The sequence below is a fragment of the Manacus vitellinus genome, unplaced genomic scaffold (genome assembly GCF_001715985.3).
Source record: "Manacus vitellinus isolate BGI_N305 unplaced genomic scaffold, ASM171598v3 scaffold_23_pilon, whole genome shotgun sequence".
In the NCBI taxonomy this organism is placed as follows: Eukaryota; Metazoa; Chordata; class Aves; order Passeriformes; family Pipridae; genus Manacus; species Manacus vitellinus.
In genome coordinates, this window is record NW_021939718.1 from 5,671,166 (window position 1) to 5,679,839 (window position 8,674).

Below are 8,674 nucleotides of genomic sequence, written 5' to 3' on the forward strand. Positions count from 1 at the left end.
AAAGGCTGCATGACAGGTGTCAGAGAGGGCCTGTGTAGTGTCCAATAGTGGCCAAACTGTAAGGCTCTTCACTCACATCAACTGCCCGTGTACAGCAAGGAGGAACTTGAATAAAGCTCTTCTCAGAGTTCAAGGAGCTTTAATATGTTTGAAGGATGCTCTGATACATGCTTTTATGCAGTGCTCTGGAAATAAGAGGCTGAAACTAGGTCAAGAGAGCCATATTCTTCACAGCACAATATTTTAAATTGTGAGATGCATTAGAAGGCCATAGTGGTCTCTTTTTTCCCTAAGAGGTTGGAGAAAATAAACTGTGTGTTAATGCAAGTTTTGAACAGATAATTTCTCTGCTGTATTTCTGTGGCAGAAGGTTGTCAGTCTAGGGAAAAGCAGTTTACATTAGTTTTCTTCTTATTTATTTCTACTTAAAGCAGGAAGAAGTAGGTGGAGCCATTGACTCTGCATGATACTGTAAGTGGGACATGTGGATGCATAGACTCTATTGTAATGATAATTCTTGCCTTTGGCCCAGTGACCCAATAACACATACCTTAGTAGCTGCATCTTTCTATATCATAGAATTTTAAAACTTGTCTATGCAATTTTCTGTACATACAACTTGGAAATGTTGATGTGCTCCAAACTCATGTATGTTTTCCTTCCTCAGATATTGTCATTTATATTTGGGATTATATTGGGCATTTTTTGTGCTTATTAGTAACTGACAGTTTTTGGATGATGTTAAATAGTTTAAGGAAATAACTGTGCTTTAAGTTGGCCATGGTTATAGCTGTGAAGTGATGACTAAGTAGATAGGATGGTCTTAACACTTATGGTTTTACTTCAAGTGAATAGCAACAAAGGTCAGTGCTCTAAAACAGACAATCAAGCAAAACATCTTTCGTAGGAATAAACACCAAAAATTTTTCTTGCTAAAAAGTATAACTTGAAAGTAAGTGTTGGGAAACCTTTACCATGTATATGTTAACTGCACATTGGTCATTTAAATGAAAATTAATCAAAAGCTTGCTGAAAACCTGTGCTGAAATGTGACTGAATTAATTTTCTATGGAAACTCTTGCTAATGGACACAAATTTTGCTTTTTTTTCCTTGAATTTGTCGAAACACAGTATTAATAACATTGTACTGTCTTCTTTTACCTTTTTGGCTTCTGTATGTCTTCTTTCTTCATCTTCTAGGTTGGGATAACCTCCAATTTCTTCTCTCCCTTTCTGCTCTTCCCTTCTTCCCATAGCTTGGCTGCATGGAAGAGGTTTTTTGTTCCAGCTATGTTGTTTGGCAGCTGAACAAAACAAGCATGTCAGGGAGGGGAATAGGACAGGTAGCTCTGACATAGCTTCATGCTGCCAGCTCCTCCAGATATACAGGACAACTTTGGTTACATAACCTCATCCAGTATTTGGAAAAACAGGTTCAGACTGAAAGGGACCTGTGGATCCCATGGCTAGGCCTGTGATGTTAAATGCTCCCTTACTCACTCCAACAAGGGAGCACAGAGAGCCAGTGGAAGTGGGCTCTTTCCATGGCTCTTCCACGGGACCCACAGCCCCATGGCACTGGTCTGACACTTATTATATAAAAAGTCAAAGTTGGAGCACTCAATGAGCTGAGGGAGTTCCTGCCTAGAGGCAGGGGGTGTGCTAGGGGAAGAATATTTTAGAATTGCAGAGGTCTTATAATGGGTGGTTTATGGAAGAAACTAAAGATGAGGGGAAAAAAAGGATTTGGATGATTTGGGGAGGAACAAGCTGGCAAAACCAGAGAGATAAGGTGACAGAAAGAGCTGGTTGTTTTTAAACAGTTTGCTAATCAATACACTTGTCTGCCTGTGCTGTGTGCCCAATTAGCAGAGTCTGTCCTGTCTTCTTATTATATTAATTTCTAGCTTTGCTTTCCTGGGTTCAGGCCTATGTTCTCTGTGTGTGTATGGGCATACTGAGGTCTCAGTGCCAGCAGCTGGAGTAAGACCAGGGGCTCGGTGGGCTCATGGTAGTGGCACCAGCCTCTGACAGGCTATGATTACATGTGCACATGTGGTGCATTTGTGTGCTCTGCATCTATCTGAGTTTTTAATCGTCTCTGGATTTTAGTGTTATTTAAAGACAGCTCAAGCCATGCCAAAGTAGGGAAATTTTGAAACACTTGATTCCTGCATAAAGTGTCTGGTAACATGACAGATGGCAGTTTTAAGTTAGTTAGATAAATGGAAAAAGGGTTTAGAATTTAAAGGCACCCAGCTAATTGAGATCACTATCCCACATTACATAGCCATTTACTACTGGAAGTCACATTTCAATGAGCCAGTAGATGAATTTTTATCCATTTATAATAAGGGGAAATAGGGGGGCTTGATAAGTTAATTTTGAATTTTATTTTTTTTCTGTATTGTCATTACTCTTTTTTTCAATTATTTCTTTTATTTGTTTTGTTTCTGTCATTTGTGCTGGGTTTTTTCTTTGGCTTTAGGTTGGTTCTGGGTTTGTTTGGTGTTTTTTTTTCTTCTGCTGCTGCTTTGTGGAAGGGAAATTATCATTACTTATTTACTGGTCTCCCACAATACTTCCACATTTCTGTGGTTTGGCATGTTTTTCAGGAGGTAGGAGTTACTGTGAGACAAGATCCAGAATATTTGAGCGACTGATTTCAGTCTAATCCATCATCTTGAACAATATTGACACCAGTCTGAGTAATGCTAAACCAGTGCATCCTTCATAACCAAAGATGTTAATGGTCCCCACAGCTTCTTTATGGCATTACACTTTGTCTGTTCCAAGGGCTTTTGGTGATACTACAGCTTGGATTCTTCACTCCTGAGATTGTAAAAGGTTGAAAGACACACTTGCCATGAGGTTCCTTGTATTCCTTCATGTTGTCAATCCTTATTTAGAGATAAAGGAACTGCAGCTTTCAACTGAATGTGATGAAGCAGTCAATGCCTCACAGTGGTTAAGCATTACTGAGTTTATACACAGGATTTTTCCTCAGTCTCTTCCAATAGTAATCACTTAATTCCCCAATGTAGCCTTCTGAGAAATAAGAAATTGTGGGATTATTTTGTCAAAGATTAACATTAAACTTAAACTTCAAGTGTTTCAATAATATAGTTTAAGTATATAGGACAGTAAAAATTAGAGATAAAGTAGGTAATCTACTTACATTTCAGGAAAATGTAATGCATTTTCAAAGTATATTACGTCCAGCTCACTACCTTTCATAAAAAGACGGTCAGTAGTTCAGTGCTTTTAGATTCCTGAACCTCCCCTTGTTCTTTAGTTATTTTGCTTTCCCTAGAAATATTGCATGTTATATATGCTTTCAAAAATTCTCTGGTCTAAGAGGTGCTGTGAGAAACCCCTGATGACTTTGCAGCATGTCAGGGGAGTTAGTTACAAGGTAGTTAAAGTTGATGTTCCTAGCTCCTGAGATGTCTCATCTTAAAATGCAAATCCTTTGGCAAAGGAGCTAGCCTGCTTCTGTAAGTATACCTGTTTGTAAACATCTAGTACACCAGCATCAGATCTGCACCAATTCTGGTAGATTCTTCAGAGTCTAATTTACTGCAATAGCTTTGATAGGCTGGATCACAAATTAAACAGATGGCATGTGAAATGCTTATTCTGAACTATTAAGGGATGGTACAACATGCTCTTCAAGTAGTTTTCTACACATCCCTCTCCCTTCTTCTCCTTGTTTCAGCTTTTTTCACCTTTCTTTCTTTTATTTTTTGCCAGAACCCTTTCCAGATAATAATCAATTTACCCCCCTGTGCATTTATAATTTTTTTTCACATGTTAAGACTGTGAAGCCTTTTATATAATCTATTTTCCCAGAAACATGGTAAGGACCATTAGATACCTTACTCTTCTATCTCTACCTTGTATGTATTTGTGTTTCAGTTGTTTTGAGACGTCTGGGCTTGGGTTTTTTTCACATTTTATTGTGACTGTAACAAACAGCAATAGCTAAATTGCTACATACTTTAAAATGTTTTTCCCTAGGCTAAGTGTTTGCTATTTTGTAAGTTGAACTCCTCCAATGTGAAGAAGCCCTTGTTGTAGTTTAGAAAACACTTAGTTCATCTACCTGATGGGTTTAAAAAGCATTAACATTCATTGAGTAGCTTTCTCATCTCTTTGATTTTGACTGTTGATGTTTTTAGTCCCTTTATTTACTGCGTTTGCATAACTGGTTTAGCAGGAAATAACACATGACTATTTTGGTTCCTCTGTATGAGACACTATTAGTGGGGATTGGTGTTTTGGACCATTAAAACACTGCCCAAGAAAGGAGAAGTCACTATTTTTTTTATTTAATTTAATTTAATTTAATTTTATTTTAATTTAATTTTTTCATGCAGTTCTGTAAGAATAGCTTGTTTTGGTGCTTTGTAGAGATTTGGTAGGGGCTATATGTGTGTGTGTGTTCATATCCTCAGAACAGAATACTATTTTTACCTCTTTCAAACTGTTCAAACATGGTTTCCTGTTTACCAAATGCTTAATTTTCACTCCCATCCTCACATTTAAAGATGGAATAAATGAGACTTTTTTTGTGTGTGTATTTCTTTGTAAAGTAGTTTGACCTGAACATATACAGGCTTGAACTTTGCTTAGTGAGTCTCATAGCCCATAGTAAAGACCTTTGAACTTACCTGGCTTCCCATAGCTACACCAGTGCTGTAGAACCCACAGATATATTATTCCTCACCTGAAAAACAAAACAAACAAACAAAACAAAACCAAAAACATCAGCAAAACTTGCTGCATAGAAAAACATAAATAAGTTTGATTTCTAATTGCACAACTTTCATTCTTGATGGGAAGATCTGCAGGGAAGTTTTGGAAGAAAGGCAGGGATGTGGTACTTCTGATACACTCTTATTGAATCCTCATTCTTCAACAGCCAAATTAACTACTGCTTTCAAATAGTATTATCCTCACAACATTTCATCTTGTTGTTTTTCTAATTTCTTACATTGTTTTCTCACCTTCATGGAAGGATTCATTTGCCTGTCATCGTGAGGATATAACAAACTACTGGAATGCAGCAGATGGAGCTCATGTATTGTGGCAACAGTACATAACCCTGGTGTTCAAAGGCTCTTTAGTGTCTTCAATATGTCTGCAGGGCAGTCAGGTGGGACTGCAGCATATACAGCTGTACCAAAAGTAACAACAATCTGGATTTGTTGATACCAACAAAGAGAAAAGGATTAGCAGTCAGGTTTGGGTGTGTGAGGCTTGCACAGGACAGGAATAGCCCATGCTGAAGCCCTCAGCACTGACACTGCTGACTACACAGACTTTAAGAAGATTAAAGTTGGCAAAACTTCTGCTCTCTGTGCTCTAGCACTTCTGTTTAAATTGTGGGCATGTTCAGTGCAGTGTCTGTGTGTGCAAACATATGCATGACCCCACTGTCACTTTCAAGATCCCCACTGCCCGGGTGACTTTCAGAGCTGCTAATGTGGTAACGTTATGATAGCTACAGAATTGCAAATGCTGGCAGGATTTCTGGTCATTTTTATTCCTGGTTTTTTTATACTGTGTCTTTAGATGCTTATTTGTCTAATCTTGCTACTTTCAGAATTTCTTGCAGATCATTATGCAAGCTAATGGTGGATCTCTTAAATAAATTTGAAGGTTCCTAAGTGGATCTCTTAAACAAATTTTAAAAGAATCATTTACTTATTAACTGGTGTAAAAGGGAAAATACTGGAAGTAGACAGAATGTTCTGGATTAAACTGATGGATAAAGGGGAAATCAAAAGACTAAAACTATTAATCGGTTAGAGATGAAGTTTGCTGTTCTAATAGAAGAAGAAAGTCAGGGAATAGATGAGGTAAGGAGATAGGGATTAAAATTCCAGATACAAACAAAATGAGGTCATAATTGCAGCAATAGAACTAGAGCCTTGGGGGAGGAAAGCAGGTGTGCAGACAGCAAAGCTTCTCCTACTGGAGCACTGATCTCCAAGGAAATTGTGCCCTGGGGAACTAGGGGACAAGCAACGCCAGGTGGACTGGAGCCCTGCAGCCCAGTGACAATGACTTTTGGGTCCATCTAATGTAGAACCTTCTCTCTACATTAATTTTTTTCAGGGAGCTGGAGCTGTAACACAAAAATGATTTCATGGAAGATGCAGGAATCCAGAAAGGAGTCCCACCACACCTACTCGGGATACAGGCTGAGATGGGGATGACAGCACCTCCTTTTCACAGAATCATGGAATCTGCAGTGTTGGGAGGGACCCATCAGAATCACTGATATGTACCTGAGGACATTACCAAGTGCTTCTTGAATTCAGACAGGCTTGGTGCTATGACCACTTCCCTGGGGAGCCTGTTCCAGTGCTCAGCCACCCTCTGGGTGAAAAAGCTCTTCCTGATATCCAACCTAATTTTGTTTTGTTCTCTGCATGAATGGGTTTGTCATTCTATCACCAAAGACTGACCAAACTTCCAGGCCATGGGATTCTTCAGTGAGAACATTTCTTGCTGTTTAACTCCTTTAAAATTACAAAAACCAGGAAAAATATTAAACTGAATGAAAATTTTGTTTGTCCTTGTATTATGACATTTCACTGAGTTTTCAGATGGGAAAGAATCTCCTTTTTTCTCTCTCTGCTCCAAAGACAGCTGTCTCTTGCTAGGCAGAAGGAGTCTGTGGTCACTTCAAACACAGATGAGTTTGTAAGCCCAGTTCAGCCTGTACCAGCTGAGGAGGAATGGAGACTGCTCTTCAAAATGAAACATCATAGTTTGCTGGCTAGAGCATGCTACACAAAAACTGAGACTATGGTTCCTTTAGTCCTTGTTAGACAAGGATTTTGCTTCTGAAATGGGCTCTAGATGTTGCTGCTGTCCTCTGCCTTGGCTTCCCACAGGCCTCAGAGATATTGACATGTTTTCATCCAGACTGTGCTTTCAGGACAACTACAGCTTGGATGTGGGCAATCCTCCAAACCAGGAGGCAGACAACATTGTCACTTGTAGAGCATAGACTTGTAGTGTAACAGGTTAGTAGATAGGTCAGTTATTTGTTTTGAAAAATTTTATTGTGCCATTTAAAAAGAACGGGTAGTGTATAGAAAAACTTGCCCCTGAGTGCCAGCTTAGGGTGTTGCCACTGAATTATCTTTAGCCTGTACAGCCTAGTTACTACAGAGGTCTCCTTTTTAATGCAGTGTAAGATGAACGTTTGAGGCACAACAAAATGCAGACATTACATAAACTACCACCAGTTCACACATCTTACCCTCAGGAGTCACAACCAGAAATGGCAATGAAGCAGTAGAGAACTTCAATACCAACCACAAGCTTTCTCCTCTGCCATTCTAGGTCTTCTTGATGAGACTATTCTATAGCCAATGAATGAAAGAGTTTTTCTTTGATGTTGTATGTGAACAACACTTGGAGCTGTCTCACTTTAACTTGACTTTCTTTCTTGGCTGTTCCTAGATTGGATATTTGTCTTAATTTCCCTCAGTAGAGACAGTGGATGTACCATACATAATGAAGTGCTTCTGCCAGTGCCAGCAACAATGCGAGTACACCACCAAAAGTCAAGGTTGTAGGTAGCATCATCACCATAAAGACACCATAACCACCTTTACTGCTCCTGCGTGAGACACAATGGCAATGTGTTCAAATAGTTCCACATATATAAAAGAGGTAGGAGACACTTACTAGAGTCAAAGCTTTACTTTGATTTTTTCTTTGAGTCCCCTGCAAAGACTTCCATTTGACTGAAAGTGTTCTAAATCAGGATTTATTTAACAGGGCAGACAAGGTGGCAAATAAGAAGGCAATGTATAATAACAGTGTAAATCTTAGTCAAAAAGTCATGAGGTCATAAGTCCTGAACACATGATGGCACATTAGTCTTCTCTCTAACCTTCTTGCTGTGGAAAAAAATTATCCAGTGCCTTTTCTGAATCACAGAAACAACTAGTACAGAGATTGACTAGTTACGTGTTTTAGTGTGTAACCACTCACACATGGTGGAAAAATTATTTCTTCTTATCAAGTCAAATATTCTGCCCTTGATTCATAGTAATGTAGCATGTGATGTATTCTCCCTTTTTGTGATAAAGGCAGAAATTATACAAGAACACCTGCTTTGTGCAACCTTGCAGCATTCTCCCCTTGTCTCCACCTTCAAATTTAATGTTCTAATTAGTAGAAAACTTGGATAGGTATAGAAAAGCAAAAACCTTGCAATGCTAAGCCGTGGCTTTAATCAGATTAGAAGCTTCAAGAACACATGTAGGACCTTCAGAAATCCAATTATACAGTTTAACCTGCCAATATGAAAAATTTGTTCCCAGCATAACCCTCACAGTCATGAATTCTGACATGAACCATAAATCTATTCTCTATTAACTCTAATTCTAGTCAGTATAACAGTAAATAGCGTCTCATCTATGAAACATATGTTAGATTTTTTTTATTATTTTTTTTTATCCATCTAAGCTCTTTTCTTTGTTTCTCTGAGAGAATGAGGAAGAAGGTACTCTGCTTATGGTTTTGTTCAGAATGTAGTTCAATTCCTTCTCCTGATTCTAAAATGCTTACTTTGTATCTTCAGTGGAAGCTTTTCTTTTTCTTGTATGAGGAAAGCTTAGATGAGTGACACTTGGCTGACCTTCTG

General features: G+C 38.5%; 1 long non-coding RNA gene across 1 annotated transcript; it reads right to left on the reverse strand.

Annotated features, from left to right (window-relative positions):
* Positions 1–1,178: 1,178 nt before the first annotated feature.
* LOC108639718 lies at positions 1,179–5,063 on the reverse strand. The gene is made up of 3 exons (XR_001920680.1): positions 5,010–5,063; positions 4,674–4,729; positions 1,179–1,304 (listed from the first exon to the last, which is right to left on the reverse strand). It is a non-coding gene; the product is annotated as an uncharacterized LOC108639718 (long non-coding RNA).
* Positions 5,064–8,674: the final 3,611 nt, after the last annotated feature.